Below are 16,933 nucleotides of genomic sequence, written 5' to 3'. Positions count from 1 at the left end.
AGCCTTCCCTGTATTTTCAACAAATATGTATAATTTCTTATCTCACAATAATACATATTATAAAAATATCATTTGTGAAGTTGTAATTGAAGATAAAGTTCATTGTGCTATATGACTTACATTTTGTAAGGATCCACATACTATAGTCATTCCTAAAAGACTAACACCTCAGGAAAATTTTTGTCCAGATAAATTTGTAAGATTTCTTTTGTCAGATAAAAATATCTGGGCCTTTCCGCTTTATTTATCAGAATACAAAGCTAAATTCTTTGCTCCACTGCCACTGCCATTGATTTTGGTCTCTTCATACCTCATTTAGAATGCCTCAGCTGCCTTTTAACTCACCTCTGCTCTAGACCCTTCCACCTCAGCACTGCCTTCTGGAATGCAAATCTGGCTGTGGTTATTTCCCTGTTTAAATCCTTAGTAGCTTCCTGTGTGATAAAATGCAAGTCTTGGCCTTGCACACTAGTTCAACCCCCCTCCCCCCATAAGACTCTGCATAAGTGCCTTCCCTGGTGTCTTGTTTCTTTCCTATTTGAGTTCTATTCTTTAGCTTTATTAAATTTCTTGCACTTTTCTACAGTGCTGTGGTCTTTTTTTTTCTTCTTCATGTTTTTACTTGTTTCTCAGGCCCTTTTCTCTTCCTTCCTTCATTCTAGATGCTGTTCCTTTCTTTGGGGAAAACTACTTTTCCTCTGGTGAGCTCAGTTTTACCTTGCAGAGTAACTTCCTTTCTTGTGTTTTCCACACCATACGTACAGAACTGTAATTTTTTTGGTTATTCTGGGGTCTTCTTATAAATATTGGGAAATACTCAAAGGCTAGACCCATATTTTCCTCAATTATTTAAGGGCTTGTTATATCATAGATGTTTAATACATGTATAAAAGTTAACTGTACTTATATTGTCCTTTTAAGTTCTCTGCAATACATCTAATAGGTGAATGTTATTATGCAAATAAAGAAGTTGAAGCTTAGAGATACTACTCTTTATTGTGTTGTTATTTCCTTAATGTTCTTCCTACCACTGGACTGTGAGCTAAGTAAAGCAAGGGATAGTAAAACTTAAGATAGGCCAGGATATCCTGCAGTAATAAAATCCCAAAATTTCAGTGACTTCAAAACTCAACACAGCAAAATTGGTTTCTTATTCACACTGCATGTTCATTGTGAGTTGGATGCCATTATGCTACACTCAGATTTCTCTCTGGGATCAGTCTCACAGACTAGTTTTTACCTGGAAGCTTAGTTGTCATAGCAGAAAGAAAAGCTACACAGAACTACATGATAGCTTTTGAACTTTGGTCAGTGTTTCATTGGCTGAGGGAAGTCACCTGACCATTCCTAAGTACAACAGGATGGCTATCTAAAATCCTCTAATAAAGATGGCACCTCAGAAAGGAAAACTGAAATATATAGCAAACATTAAAATAATGGACCATAAGGGACCTAATTGTTTTGTTTACCACTGCCTGTTTAACACCTGTTTCTATGCTTGGTACATTGTAGCTCTCAATATTTGGTGATTGAATGATTGACTGTCACAAAGCCAGAAGATGTGCTGGAACTGTGATTTGATTAGTCTAACTCCAGAGCTGATTCTGAATGACTTTGCTATTTGCTCCTAGTCTCCAGTGCTTACTAATATAACTTCATCTAATATCTCTTTGGTCATTTTCCCTGCTGTTCGTTACGGTTTTTAATTGTTCTGTAAATAGCAGGGAAATATTTGCTGTGACAATTAAAGAAGCTTGAGAAAGAATGACCCCAGAGATAGAATAAATGAAGAATGTATAGTTTCAGAAAAATTGGTTTAAGAAAAACAGAAGATAAAGAATAAGGGCAGTATTATATATAAGCAGGAGATTGATTAGGAAAAAACCCTGTAAAATTTGGTTAGGAAAGGTCTTTGCTGTCAAATACTGCATTGGAGCCAAAGGGACAAATAAGTGATTATTTTTAGATTTGTTCAGACTTTAAAAGGTAGAAGTGATAGTGACAATATTTATCTTTTAGAGACAAAGATCAAGCGTGGAAGTGCAGTCAAGATCCTATATTTGAGGTACAGAGAGCTTTTCTCTCTGCAGTATATTCAAGTTGGCTAGTTCCTCCTTGAATGACTGGAACCAATTTCAATAATTCACTACAGAAAAAAAAGTGGAACTTCCAATGTTGTTAGTTAGGATATGCACTTTTTGAACTTTGAGCAGTTTTATGGTTAAAGTAAAATATGAAACCATAATGATTCATCAAGTCATTGCTTTCTCACTTAGAGAATTAGATTATGTATGGTCAGAAATGTGTATTAGTACAAGAGATTCAATGGGGTCATGAAATTTACCTTAATAGGAGGTCTAGAGGCAGAATAAGAGCATAGGTTTTAAATAAAGTTGGAACTAGGTTGTTTTAAAAATATTTTAAACTCCTTTGATTTAGGTTTTAATTCAGCCTCTACTTCTGAAAACAGTGAGACCATGGGAAAAATAATTATTCCCTTTAATTTCTGTTCTTTTAAAAAAAATTTTATTTTATTTATTCATTTTAGAGAGGAGAGAGAGAGGGAGAGAGAGAGACAGTGAGAGAGAGAGAGAGAGAGAGAGAGAGAGAGAGAGACAGGGGGGAGGAGCTGGAAGCATCAACTCCCATATGTGCCTTGACCAGGCAAGCCAAGGGTTTCAAACCGGCAACCTCAGCATTTCCAGGTCGATGCTTTATCCACTGTGCCACCACAGGTCAGGCAATTTCTAGGTTCTTCATCTGCAAAATAAGAATAATATTTACCTCAGTGTTTTGGTATAATAAATAATATGATGATGTGGTATATTGACAATCAGTGGTTGCTCCAATAATTACTCTGGAAATAATTATAGTGATAATTACTCCCTCATTCCACTTTTAGTTCTGAGGAAGGAGCAGGGTAAGTGAAGTTAGGCGAGATTTGATAAGCACTCATTACTTCTGGACTCTTGTATGTATCCCTGTAAAATAAGTCAGGGTTCATTGTGGTACATGGACGACCCCAGCAGGGGAAATTTCTTTCTCCAGAGCCTCAGAATCCATTCAGCTACTTAGAATCACAATAAAGAATTTCAGGTATCCTGACCATAATTTGCAAACCCTACAGCTTGTGCGAATCCATTGAGGAGAGATAAATGTAGAACAGGGGACAGGGAACTTGTTCAGTGATAATGACTCCAACTTGACCGCAGCCGGGTCCGGCACAGGGCACACAGCTCATACTGCACCTAGAAAGCGTAAAGTGGTGTGTCATTTATAAACAGCAGCCTTTTTATTCTTGTTTAAGGTTGTAGGAGAGTAATTGCCATAGCAACAGTTATTCCTTTCAATGCAGATAAGCGCAGGGGGATACCCTTTGTAGAAGATTGAAGGTTTGGGAAGCTCTAATCCTGTTATGTTTTATTTTTAAAAACTCTTTAATTTTAAAGCATTTTAACAAGGTCTTTTGCCTCATTTTCCTGGAAAGTAGCATAGATTCTATATAATAATTCTTGGGGCTGGAAGCTATCTCCCAAAGAAATCTACTTTGTCCAGTTTTGGTCTTTAGACAGATAAAAGTTCTTCATTTAATGAAAATTAACTGCTTTATCCAGTTACCTTCAACAAGTGATCATAGCTGTACTTATATCTTAAACTTACCTTGTATGTGGTTCTCCTTAATCCAGTTTTTCTTCTGAATTCTCTATTTTGGTTATAAAAGTATCCGTTTCTCTTTTTAGAAAAAGCAACTCAAAATTGAGTGTCATTTTATACTCCTATCCTACAACCTAACAGTAAATTGTTCATCCCCTGCCGGTTTCTCTTTCCTGGAACAGTGGTTCTCATTCCTGGCACACATGACAGGTCACCTGTGAGGGCTTGGAGACAGGCTACCACTCTTGAAAACCATCTCTGAATATGTGGGGGTAAAAGTATCTGTGTTGGTATTGTGTGAGCTTCATCATAGATATTGAGGAATAAATACAATATGGAATACAAAAATAAGTTATAAATACAAAATAAAGGACTTCATTTAGCAACCCAAGGAAAACAAAAGAGACCATTACCAATAGAGCTGTGGTCTCTCATATTAAGTAGCTCCCCCATCCCCCACTCCTTTCCTTGGCGACGCTTTCTAAGGTTTCAGTTATGCATCGTCCATTGCCATCTGAAGACATTAAATGGAAAATTTCAGAAATAAACAACTGATAAGTTTATTTATTTATTTTTTTTTTTAGATTTTATTTATTCATTTTTATTAGAGAGAGAGGGGAGAGAGAGAGGGAAGAGAGAGAACAGGGGAGGAGCAGGAAGCATCAACTCCCATATGTGCCTTGACCAGGCAAGCCCAGGGTTTTGAACCAGCGACCTCAGCATTCCAGGTCGACACTTTATCCACTGTGCCACCACAGGTCAGGCCACAACAACTGATAAGTTTAAATCGTGTGTTGCTTTGAGTGTGCCATTCTTCTCCATTCCATCTGGGAGGGGAAACGTCCCTTTGTCTGGCATTTCCATGCTGGACATACGACCTGCCCGTTAGTCGCTTAGCTATTGCTTTGGTTATGGTATCACTGTGTTTGTGTTCAAGTAACCCTTGTTTTACTTAATAATGACCTAAAATTGCAAAAGTTGTGATGCTGGCAACTCTGCTATGCCAAAGAGAAACCATAAAGTGCTTTCTTTACTTGAAAAGGAAAAAGTTCTCGATTTAGTAAGGAAAGAAAAAAAATCTCTTGCTAAGATCTATGGTAAAAACAAATCTATCAGTGAAATTGTGAGGAAGGAAAAAGAAATTTGTGCTAGTTTTCTGAGAGAAAGACCACATTCGCATAATTTTTATTATAGTATATTGTTATAATTGTTCTATTTTTTCCAGGTCTTTGCTTTTTATTTTATTTTATTTTTATAATTGTTCTGTTTTATTATTAGCTATTATTCGTAATCTCTTATTGTGCCTAATTGATAATTAAGTTTTATCACACAAATGTATTTAAAGGAAAAAAAGTAGTATATATAGGTTTTGGGACTGTCCATGATGTTAGGCATCCACTGAGGGTCTTGGAGTATCTCCCCAAAGGTTAGAGAGGACTAATGTACTCTTGGTCTCTCATTTTCTTCTCCCTCCCTTCAAGGGTAATATCTGTTCTGAATGTTATTCTTATCTTTCTTTTAGATTTCATTACAGTTTTTTTTTTTTTTTTAATAAAAAAAAGCAAGCCCAGTCGTTATAGCCTAAGGCTTAGTTTTTTGTATTTTTCTGAAGCTGGAAACGGGGAGAGACAGTCAGACAGACTCCCGCATGCGCCCGACCGGGGTCCACCCAGCACGCCCACCAGGGGCGAAGCTCTGCCCACCAGGAGGCGATGCTCTGCCCCTCCGAGGCATCGCTCTGTCGCGACCAGAGTCACTCCAGTGCCTGGGGCAGAGGCCAAGGAGCCATCCCCAGCGCCTGGGCCATCTTTGCTCCAATGGAGCCTCAGCTGCGGGAGGGGAAGAGAGAGACAGAGAGGAAGGAGAGGGGGAGGGGTGGAGAAGCAGATGGGCGCTTCTCCTGTGTGCCCTGGCCGGGAATCGAACCCGGGACTTCTGCACGCCAGGCCGACGCTCTACCACTGAGCCAACCGGCCAGGGCTACAGGTTTTTTTTTTTTACATATACACATATGTGCCTTCCTAAACAATAAATGGTCAAATTTGTTTGGATTTTATATAAATGTTGTCATACTACATATAATGTTTACTTGCCTCCCCCCCCCCCCTTTACGGTGTTTCTATTCATCCATGCTGGTGACTACATGGGATTCATTTATTTAGTATACACTGTACTTATCACTTTAGCCTAATTTATTCATCCACTCTCCCATGGATGAAGAGTTAGATTTTTTTCTTCCCTCCCTCCCTCTCACTTTCCCTCCTTCTCACTTTCCCTCCCTTCTTTCCTCTTTTTTGCCAGGTGTACATGTTAAATAGCTTCTCTAGGGCATATATCTAGGAGGGGAATTGTTGGACTAGATCTTTGCATTTATATTTTAAACTTTTCAAGATAATGACAAAGTGGTTTTTTCCATAGTGGTTATATCAATTTATGGCCACAGTCATGCATGAAAATTTGGGTTGTTCCATATCTCTGTGCTTACTTGTTAATGCCCAAGTTTTGTTTTCATAGTGATTTTAATTTATATTTTCTTGATATCTAATGAGGCTGAACATCTTTCCTTCTGTGTATCTATTATTCTTGATTCTTCTTTACAATTCATATTCCTTTCTTTTCCTATGCATCTGCATTTAAAAAATTCCACCAGTAATTCTGAAAAGAGCCAAGGGTGAGAGTGTTTTCTGTCTACTCTCTGACCTTTCCTCATTGTTCTACAGTATCTGTATTTGTTCAGACCCCCATCACCTCAGCATATCTCATCTATTTGCAATACTCTTTTCACTCGTCTGATCCCATTCTTCCTAGACTTTAGTTATGACTGATCATTTAACTTCCTTGTAAAAAAATGTTGATGACTCTCCAAAGCATCAGCTTGTTGTCACAGCACTTTAGTTGTTCATTGATTGTTTTCTCATATGTGCCTTGACGGGGGGGGGGGGGGGGGGGCTCCAGCAACCTTGGGCTCAGGCCAGTGACCTGGGACTTCAAGCCAGCAACCTTGGGCTCAAGCCAGTGACCTGAGACTTCAAGCCAGCGACCTTGGGCACAAGCCAGTGACCTTTGGGCTTAAACCTGTGACCATGGGTCTCATGTCTATGATCCCACACGTAAGCCGGTCACCCCCAGCTCAAGCTGCTAAGACTGTGATCAAGCTGGCGATCTCAGGGTTTCAAACCTGGGTCCTCAGCATCCCAGGTCAGTGCTTCATTCATTGTGCCACCACCTGGTCAGGCAAGTCCCTGTAGTTTTATCACATACCTTTTACTTTTGTTGACTCTAATATCTTGTTAATTTCAATATGGGCACCATGGTTTCTTCCTTTCATGCTTGGTCACCGTGAGCTCCACTGTTGTAACATTTTGTAATTGTTCATATTTCCCTTACTCTCCTTACAACTTTCAACCTGATGTCACAGTTGTCTTTGATAGATAGTCCTTGAATGTCCAAGCCTCCACTTTCATCTCAGTGCCTTTTCTATACTAGGTGATGATAATATTTTGTGAATAAATGAAATGGTGGAGTGAAAATAGAACCCAAGTCTCAGGATTTAGTCATCGTCTTCTTTTTTATTCTTCTCTTTTTATTAAACCAGTTGATTCCTCCAGGCCAAGAATGACATCTCTGAGTCATGTGTGCTTTTTTCCTAGCTAGAGTATCTTTCACATGCTTGATGTGAAGATAAGAGGTGGCCATGGGCTTTATTGTTGATGTTGTTTATGCAAATAGTTAAAATTATACAATAAACTGTACCCTTAAGACCAAAGATACTTGGAAAAAAATTCTTAGTGATGTGAAATAGTAAATTTTTTTTTTTTTATGGAGAAAGATTGTTTATTCATTTTAAAGACTTAGAAGATTAAAATAAATTAATTGCTTAGATTTGTGAAACTTCTGGATCCTTTGAGTAATGAAAAGGGTCCCTACCCTGTTCATTGTAGCGAACTATTTTGTGAGTACTTTTGCACTCCATCGTCCTTTGCTACTGTTAATCTCCATCTTCTCCCCCTCTTTCTTTTTGTTGTTGTCACAGTTTAAATTTGGTTTTATTGTGTTCTTCTTGGAGCTTTTACTTGTGGCTCTGTTTTTTTTTTTTCTTTGTATCTGATTGGAGAACCCCCTTTAGTAATTCCTGGAGTGGGGGTTTTCTGATGATAAATTCCCTCATCTTTTCTGTATCTGTGAATGTTTTTATTTCTCCTTCATATTTGAAGGATAGCTTTGATGGGTATAGTATTCGTGGCTGAAAGTTTCTTTCTTTCAGGACTTTAAATATTGGGGTCCACTCTCTTCTAGCTTGTAGAGTTTCTGCTGAGAAATCTGATGATAATCTAATGGGCCTTCCTTTATATGTTGTATTCTTCTTTTCCCTGGCTGCCTTGAGAATTTTTTCTTTGCTGTTGGTTTGTGTCAATTTCATTATGATATGCCTTGGAGTAGGTTTGTTGGGGTTAAGAAAACTCGGAGTTCTGTTTGCTTCTTGAACTTGAGGCTTTAGTTCTTTCCACAGACTTGGGAAGTTCTCATCTATTATTTGTTTGAGTATGTTCTCCATTCCATTTTCTCTCTCTTCTCCCTCTGATATACCTATTATTCTTATGTTATTCTTTTTGATGGAGTCAGATAATTCTTGTAGGGCTATCTCATTTTTTTAAATTTTTGAGTCTCTTTCTTCTTCTCTCTGTTGTGCCTCAAGTTGCTTGTCTTCTATTTCACTAATTCTCTCTTCTATCTGACCTATTCTATTAGCTAAGCTTGTTACTTCGTTTTTCAGCTCGTGAATTGAGTTTTTCATCTCTGTTTGATTTGTTTTTATAGTTTCAATTTCCTTGGACATATATTCTTTGTGTTCATTGAGTTGTTTTCTGAGCTCCCTAAATTGCCTTTCTGTGTTTTCTTGTATATCTCGGAGGATTTTTAGGATTTCTATCTTGAATTCTCTGTCATTTAGCTTCAAGGTTTCCAATATATTAAATTTTTTCTCCATAGATTTTTCCTCATCTAGCTGTGTTACCTGTCTTTCTTTTGTATCCATGATATTCGATTTTCTCTTCCTTAATGGCATCTGAGGGTGGTTTTGTTGATAGTATTAATGAGATTTAATAAAGAATAAAAAGTTAAAAAAAATTAAAAAATAATAAAAAATAAAAAATCAAAGAGTTGTTTTTTTTTAAAAAAAATTAATAATGGAATAAAGAAAAATAAAATAAAATAAAAATTTTAAAAAAAGGAAATTATTCTCCCCCTCCTTTTTTCCTCTCCTCTCCTCTCCCCTCTTTCTTGAGAAAATCTTGTGGTGAACTGTGAATTATAACAAACAATGCCTGTGATGGAGGGCCTGAATTGGGGAAAAGTAATAAAGGGACAAAAAAAAAAAAAAACAAAGAAAAAAGAAAAAAAAAGAGGGTATGGACCCACAAAAAGCAAATAAGGAAAAAATTTGGGTCAAGAATAAAATGATTTTTACTCAAAGGTAACCACCATTGAAAAAACCACCACAGAAGCACATGAGATAAAAAAGATAGCAACAGAGGAAAGATGTATGGAATACAACCAAATAAAAACAAAAGATAGAAAAATGAAAGAGAAGGATCAAACAAGACACAAAACTAACAGAAAGCAAGATATAAAATGGCAATAGGGAACTCACAAGTATCAATAATTACACTAAATGTAAATGGATTAAACTCACCAATAAAAAGGCACAGAGTAGCAGAATGGATTAAAAAAGAAAATCCAACTGTATGCTGCCTACAGGAAACTCATCTAAGTAACAAGGATAAAAACAAATTCAAAGTGAAAGGCTGGAAAACAATACTCCAAGCAAATAACATCCAAAAAAAAGCAGGTGTAGCAATACTCATATCGGATAATGCTGACTACAAGACAGGAAAAGTACTTAGAGACAAAAATGGCCATTTCATAATGGCTAAGGGGATACTGAATCAAGAAGACATAACAATTCTTAATATATATGCACCAAACCAAGGAGCACCAAAATATATAAGACAGCTACTTATTGATCTTAAAACAAAAACTGACAAAAATACAATCATACTTGGAGACCTCAATACACCGCTGACGGCTCTAGATCGGTCATCCAAACAGAGAATCAACAAAGACATAGTGGCCTTAAACAAAACACTAGAGCACCTGGATATGATAGACATCTACAGGACATTTCATTCCAAAGTGACTGAGTATACATTTTTCTCCAGTGTACATGGATCATTCTCAAGAATTGACCATATGTTGGGCCACAAAAACAATATCAGCAAATTCAGAAAAATTGAAGTTGTACCAAGCATATTTTCTGATCATAAAGCCTTGAAACTAGAATTCAACTGCAAAAAAGAGGAAAAAAATCCCACAAAAATGTGGAAACTAAACAACATACTTTTAAAAAATGAATGGGTCAAAGAAGAAATAAGTGCAGAGATCAAAAGATATATACAGACTAATGAAAATGACAATACGACATATCAGAATCTATGGGATGCAGCAAAAGCAGTGATAAGAGGGAAGTTCATATCGCTTCAGGCATATATGAACAAACAAGAGAGAGCCCAAGTGAACCACTTAACTTCCCACCTTAAGGAACTGGAAAAAGAAGAACAAAGACAACCCAAAACCAGCCGAAGAAAGGAGATAATAAAAATCAGAGCAGAAATAAATGAATTAGAGAACAGAAAAACTATAGAAAAAATTAATAGAACAAGGAGCTGGTTCTTTGAAAAGATCAACAAAATTGACAAACCCTTGGCAAGACTTACCAAGGAAAAAAGAGAAAGAACTCATATAAACAAAATACAAAATGAAAGAGGAGAAATCACCACGGACACCGTAGATATACAAAGAATTATTGTAGAATACTATGAAAAACTTTATGCCACTAAATTCAACAACCTAGAAGAAATGGATAAATTCCTAGAACAATACAACCTTCCTAGACTGAGTCAAGAAGAAGCAGAAAGCCTAAACAGACCTATCAGTAGAGAAGAAATAGAAAAAACCATTAAAAACCTCCCCAAAAATAAAAGTCCAGGCCCTGACGGCTATACCAGCGAATTTTATCAAACATTCAAAGAAGACTTGGTTCCTATTCTACTCAAAGTCTTCCAAAAAATTGAAGAAGAAGCAATACTTCCAAACACATTTTATGAGTCCAACATAACCCTCATACCAAAACCAGGCAAGGATGGCACAAAAAAAGAAAACTACAGACCAATATCTCTAATGAATACAGATGCTAAAATACTAAACAAAATACTAGCAAATCGAATACAACAACATATTAAAAAAATAATACATCATGATCAAGTGGGATTCATCCCAGAATCTCAAGGATGGTTCAACATACGTAAAACGGTTAATGTAATACACCATATCAACAAAACAAAGAACAAAAACCACATGATCTTATCAATAGACGCAGAAAAGGCTTTCGATAAAATACAACACAATTTTATGTTTAAGACTCTCAACAAAATGGGTATAGAAGGAAAATATCTCAACATGATAAAGGCCATATATGATAAACCATCAGCTAACATCATATTAAATGGCACTAAACTGAAGGCTTTCCCCCTTAAATCAGGAACAAGACAGGGTTGTCCACTCTCTCCACTCTTATTTAATGTGGTACTAGAGGTTCTAGCCAGAGCAATCAGACAAGACAAAGAAATAAAAGGCATCCATATCGGAAAAGAAGAAGTAAAGGTATCACTTTTTGCAGATGATATGATCCTATACATCGAAAACCCCAAAGAATCCACAAAAAGACTACTAGAAACAATAAGCCAATACAGTAAGGTCGCAGGATACAAAATTAACATACAGAAGTCAATAGCCTTTCTATATGCCAACAATGAAACAACTGAGAAGGAACTCAAAAGAATAATCCCCTTCACGATTGCAACAAAAAAAATAAAATACTTAGGAATAAACATAACAAAGAATGTAAAGGACTTATATAATGAAAACTATAAACCATTGTTAAGGGAAATCGAAAAAGATATAATGAGATGGAAGAATATACCTTGTTCTTGGCTAGGAAGAATAAATATAATCAAGATGGCTATATTACCCAAAGCAATATACAAATTTAATGCAATTCCCATCAAAATTCCAATGACATTTTTTAAAGAAATAGAGCAAAAAATCATCAGATTTATATGGAACTATAAAAAACCCCGAATAGCCAAAGCAATCCTAAAGACAAAGAATGAAGCTGGGGGCATAACAATACCTGACTTCAAACTCTATTATAGGGCCACGACAATCAAAACAGCATGGTATTGGCAGAAAAATAGACACTCAGACCAATGGAACAGAATAGAAAATCCAGAAATAAAACCACATATATATAGTCAAATAATTTTTGATAAAGGGGCCAACAACACACAATGGAGAAAAGAAAGCCTCTTCAATAAATGGTGCTGGGAAAACTGGAAAGCCACATGCAAAAGAATGAAACTGGACTACAGTCTCTCCCCCTGTACAAAAATTAACTCAAAATGGATCAAAGATCTAAACATAAGACCTGAAACAATTAAGTACATAGAAGAAGACATAGGTACTCAACTCATGGACCTGGGTTTTAAAGAGCATTTTATGAATTTGACTCCAATGGCAAGAGAAGTGAAGGCAAAAATTAATGAATGGGACTACATCAGACTAAGAAGTTTTTGCTCAGCAAGGGAAACTGATAACAAAATAAACAGAAAGCCAACTAAATGGGAAATGATATTTTCAAACAACAGCTCAGATAAGGGCCTAATATCCAAAATATACAAAGAACTCATAAAACTCAACAACAAACAAACAAACAATCCAATAAAAAAATGGGAAGAGGATATGAATAGACACTTCTCACAGGAAGAAATACAAATGGCCAACAGATATATGAAAAGATGCTCATCTTCTTTAGCTATTAGAGAAATGCAAATCAAAACGGCAATGAGATACCACCTCACACCTGTTCGATTAGCTGTTATTAGCAAGTCAGGTAATAGCAAATGTTGGAGAGGCTGTGGAGAAAAAGGAACCCTCATACACTGTTGGTGGGAATGTAAAGTAGTACAACCATTATGGAAGAAAGTATGGTGGTTCCTCAAAAAACTGAAAATAGAACTACCTTATGACCCAGCAATCCCTCTACTGGGTATATATCCCCAAAACTCAGAAACATTGATACGTAAAGACACATGCAGCCCCATGTTTATTGCAGCATTGTTCACAGTGGCCAGGACATGGAAACAACCAAAAAGCCCATCAATAGATGACTGGATAAAGAAGATGTGGCACATATACACTATGGAATACTACTCAGCCATAAGAAATGATGACATCGGAACATTTACAGCAAAATGGTGGGATGTTGATAACATGATACGAAGCGAAATAAGTAAATCAGAAAAAAACAGGAACTGTATTATTCCATACGTAGGTGGGACATAAAAGTGAAACTAAGAGACATTGATAAGAGTGTGGTGGTTACGGGGGGGAGGGGGGAATGGGAGAGGGATAGGGGGTGGGAGGGGCACAAAGAAAACAAGATAGAAGGTGACAGAGGACAATCTGACTATGGGTGGTGGGTATGCAACATAATTGAACGACAAGATAACCTGGACTTGTTATATTTGAATATATGTATCCTGATTTATTGATGTCACCCCATTAAAAAAATAAAATTATAAAAAAAAATAAAAAAATAAAAAAAAAAAAAGCAACACTTTATATAGAAGAAAACACAGTAACAAGGAAAGAAAATGTGAGCCAAGGATATACTGTACAGCAAAAATTTAAATGCAAAGTATACCAATAAATGTGCAAAACATTAAAACCCTTCTTGAAGAGTCTAAAAAAAAAAAAAAAAAAAAAAAAAAAAAGAATAAAATGATTTGCTTTTAGGTGTTGGTTGTCTAAGAGTTATGATGAGAGGAATAAGAGGAAAACAGAAAAATGGGGGGACAAATTAAAAAATTACTATTGTATTTAGTGGAACAAGAACTAGATAAAATGGAGAGCCAGGGATGGGAGCACTGCTAGTGAGTTAAAAAGGTGAAGTAAAAAACCCCCAAAATGCCACAAACATAAGTTTGAGTCCCAGATAAGATAATTTGTTTGTTATTGAGGTTTGAATGAGAGGAGATGTAAAGGAGAAAGGAAGAAACTAATATAGAGGGAGAAAAGAGAGAGAGAGAGAAAAAAAGAGGGAACCACTAAAAGAAGAAAAAAGAAAGGAGAGAGAGAGAGAGAGTTAAGGGTTTTGGAGTGCAACCCTCATAGAGAGAAAGGAAGAGGAGAGAAAAGATGATGGGAGATGTAACACTTATGGGTAGTGTAGTTCAAGGAGAGGAGAGAGTAAGACCGGCAGAGAGTTAATCGGCCAAATTGGAGGAGGAAAAAAAGTATCAAGAATGAAGATAAGAGAAACAAACGAACAAATATAATAAAATGGGATAGGTTATAAAGTCTGCAGATTATTCTTGATTTTGAGAGGTTATCTTCTTGCTTTTTCTTTTCTTTCCCTCTTCCTGGTCGGTGACTCTGTACCCCAGGTTCTGCCCCTTTGGCACGCTCAGGTAGAGGTTTGCAGTTGATAAGTCTCTATGGCAATGTCATGTATTGTGCTTTAGTCTCATTGGCAGTTGAGGCTCGTTAGCATTTATAGGCTCCGACAGTGAGAGAGTCCGTGTTCCTGGAGCCTTTCTCCTAGTCTTTCCTTCCTCAATTAGTATCCTGATAATCCAGCTATGGGGTTGCTGCTGCCTCTGCCTGGATAGTAAGAGGCTCAAAGAGCTGGCAACTCCCCACTCTATTTCCACTCAGCACAGGGCTCTGGGTAAGGCTCAGTCAGTCAGAGCTGCTAGCATAATCAGGTGGGCTTTCCGCCCACTCAAAGACCTCTGGCTCTGCCACTCTGTCCGGTAACACAGGCGGGCGCCCACTTCCGGGGCGCTTGGAGGAAACTCTCGCTCAGTATCTGCGCGCGCAGACCAGGATATCCGGCCAGCAGTCTCACGCTCTGAGTGAAACCCCCAACTGCATGGAAAAGTTGCAGCGTTGGAATTGAGTCTCGCTCCGTCCCCGTGCACGGCTTTTGCAAGGCGCTGGGGCGGCCCGTGATTCTGCTTTGGCCCACACAAAGGCCCCTGACTCTGCCCCTCTGTGCTATAACACGGGCGCGCACTGCTGAGGCACTCGGAGGAATCTCTCATTCACTGTCTGCACGCGCAGACCAGGATATGAGGCCGGCCGCGTTTCCCTCTGAGTGAAACCCTCACCAGCATGGAAAATTTCCGCTGTTGGAATTAGTTCTCGCTCCCTCCCATGCGCGGCTTTCCCAGAGCACTGGGGCTGCTTAGAGATTCTGCTTTCGGCCCACAGAAAGGCTTCTGACTCTGCCTCTCTGTGGGGTAACACGGGCACCCACTTCCGGGGCTTAGGAAGAAATCTCTCGCCCACTAACTGCGCACTGACCAGGGTAAAATGGCTGCCCCGCTTGTCTTTCTTTGTTTGGGTTTGGCGCGAGTGTTAGCTTGTATTGCCCGGGTTGCCACAGGATCGGTTTTTCCTCGGCTTGGATCTCCGTGCCACAGCCTGGTTCGGCCGTTTGTGCCGCGGCCTGGATCTATTCACCCCCTTTGCCCGCCTCAGTTTCTATATTCACAGTTACCAGAGAAAGCCGCCCTGTTTAGGTTAGTGAGGAAGGCGGAGCATTTCTTACTCCCTATTTCCTTCGGGGTTTGGTTATATATTTAGCCAATTTTTCACTTGACCATACCTTTGAGTGTATTGCGAAGCATCTGGAGGCTCCAAGGATAGGTTTTTCTGTTTCTGGTTGAAGATCTTGTTGAGTTTTGGGGGAGATTTATCGGTATCGCTTCCTACCCCGCCATTACTCTGACGTCATCTGAAATAGTAAATATTTTAATGTGAGTTTGCTTAAATAAAAGTTTAAATTTATTAGAAATTAAATCTGGTGATTAAACTTTTTAAGTAAACTGGACAGTAATGCTTATAAAAATACAGCTAATAATATATATGAATAAATATTAAAGGATTAATTATATGGAAATATAGAAGAATAAGACTGAATTTCTTTTGTGAGTTATAAATTTTTCATAAAGTTGTTTTTATATGAATTTTCCAAAAAAATTTGAGATGAAATTATTGAAATATATACATATATATACTCTCCAACAAAAATATTCCACATATATTCAATTTATGCACCAAGAAATTCTCTTGTTTAAAACCATTTTTTGTCATTTTACAATTTCATTATACAGCAAATTCTTCTTAGTAGATTTAGTGCGGTTGACCCTGAATATGAGATGGCCTGGTGTGCAGGCAATATGTTCTATCTCTCATAGTGATGATAGAGAATGTAGTTATTTTCTTTAATAAAATCCTTCAATATCATTCAGATTAGTAGCATATCTGATTGGCTGGTGACCACAAAGCATTTCTTTACCCTTTATTATTATTTTTATCTCTTATCTCTTTACACTAGAAGTCAGAAAGCCAAATATTTGTATTTGTTCTTGCCCAAAAGACATAAGGTAAAGACTGTTGACGACCTTCTGAGAAAGATAATTTGCTTCCTAATGAAAGGGACAAGCATATGAAGAGAAGTCCTTGGTATCGTCTCTTCCCTTTACTTCTCTCTTAAAATATTGGTGAAATGATACTTTTTTGGAACCACAGTAGTCATCCCGTGACTTGCCAGGGAAAAACAGCCAGCACATTGAGGAGTTCGAACATAAGGGAGAAAGAGCTTGGTTCATGATGATGCTGTTTAGCAATGGAATGAACCCTGGGTTGCCTCCTCCATGTATAAGTCTGAGTAAATGTCTTATTTTTACTATTCATTAGATTTTCTGTTATTGAAAACATAATACATTCTAATTGATAGAATCATATGTTGAAAGAGTCATTAATCTGTAATTTTCTCTATAGTATTCTAGAAACCATTTATCTATCTATCTATCTATCTATCTATCTATCATCTGTCTATCAATCATTTAAATAACCTCTAGGTGAGGTTTCTGTTATCTTTCTAAAGTGAGCTTCAAGAGACTCTCCCTTAGTTTTCTTTTTCTGAGATTTTATAACAATTTCTTACTCTTTTTATATACTACATCTTTCTGGTACTAATTGTGAATACTCTTAGATGATATTATGATCTGTGTGGAAATTTGACTCATATTAAAATTTCATCATATTTTAAATCTGGATTACCATAAAATATTCTGTGCTCATCTCCATAGAG

This window comes from Saccopteryx bilineata, chromosome 3, assembly GCF_036850765.1.
Source record: "Saccopteryx bilineata isolate mSacBil1 chromosome 3, mSacBil1_pri_phased_curated, whole genome shotgun sequence".
NCBI lineage: Eukaryota > Metazoa > Chordata > Mammalia > Chiroptera > Emballonuridae > Saccopteryx > Saccopteryx bilineata.
The sequence above is the reverse complement of the archived record's forward strand: the minus strand, read 5'-3'. Positions refer to the sequence as shown.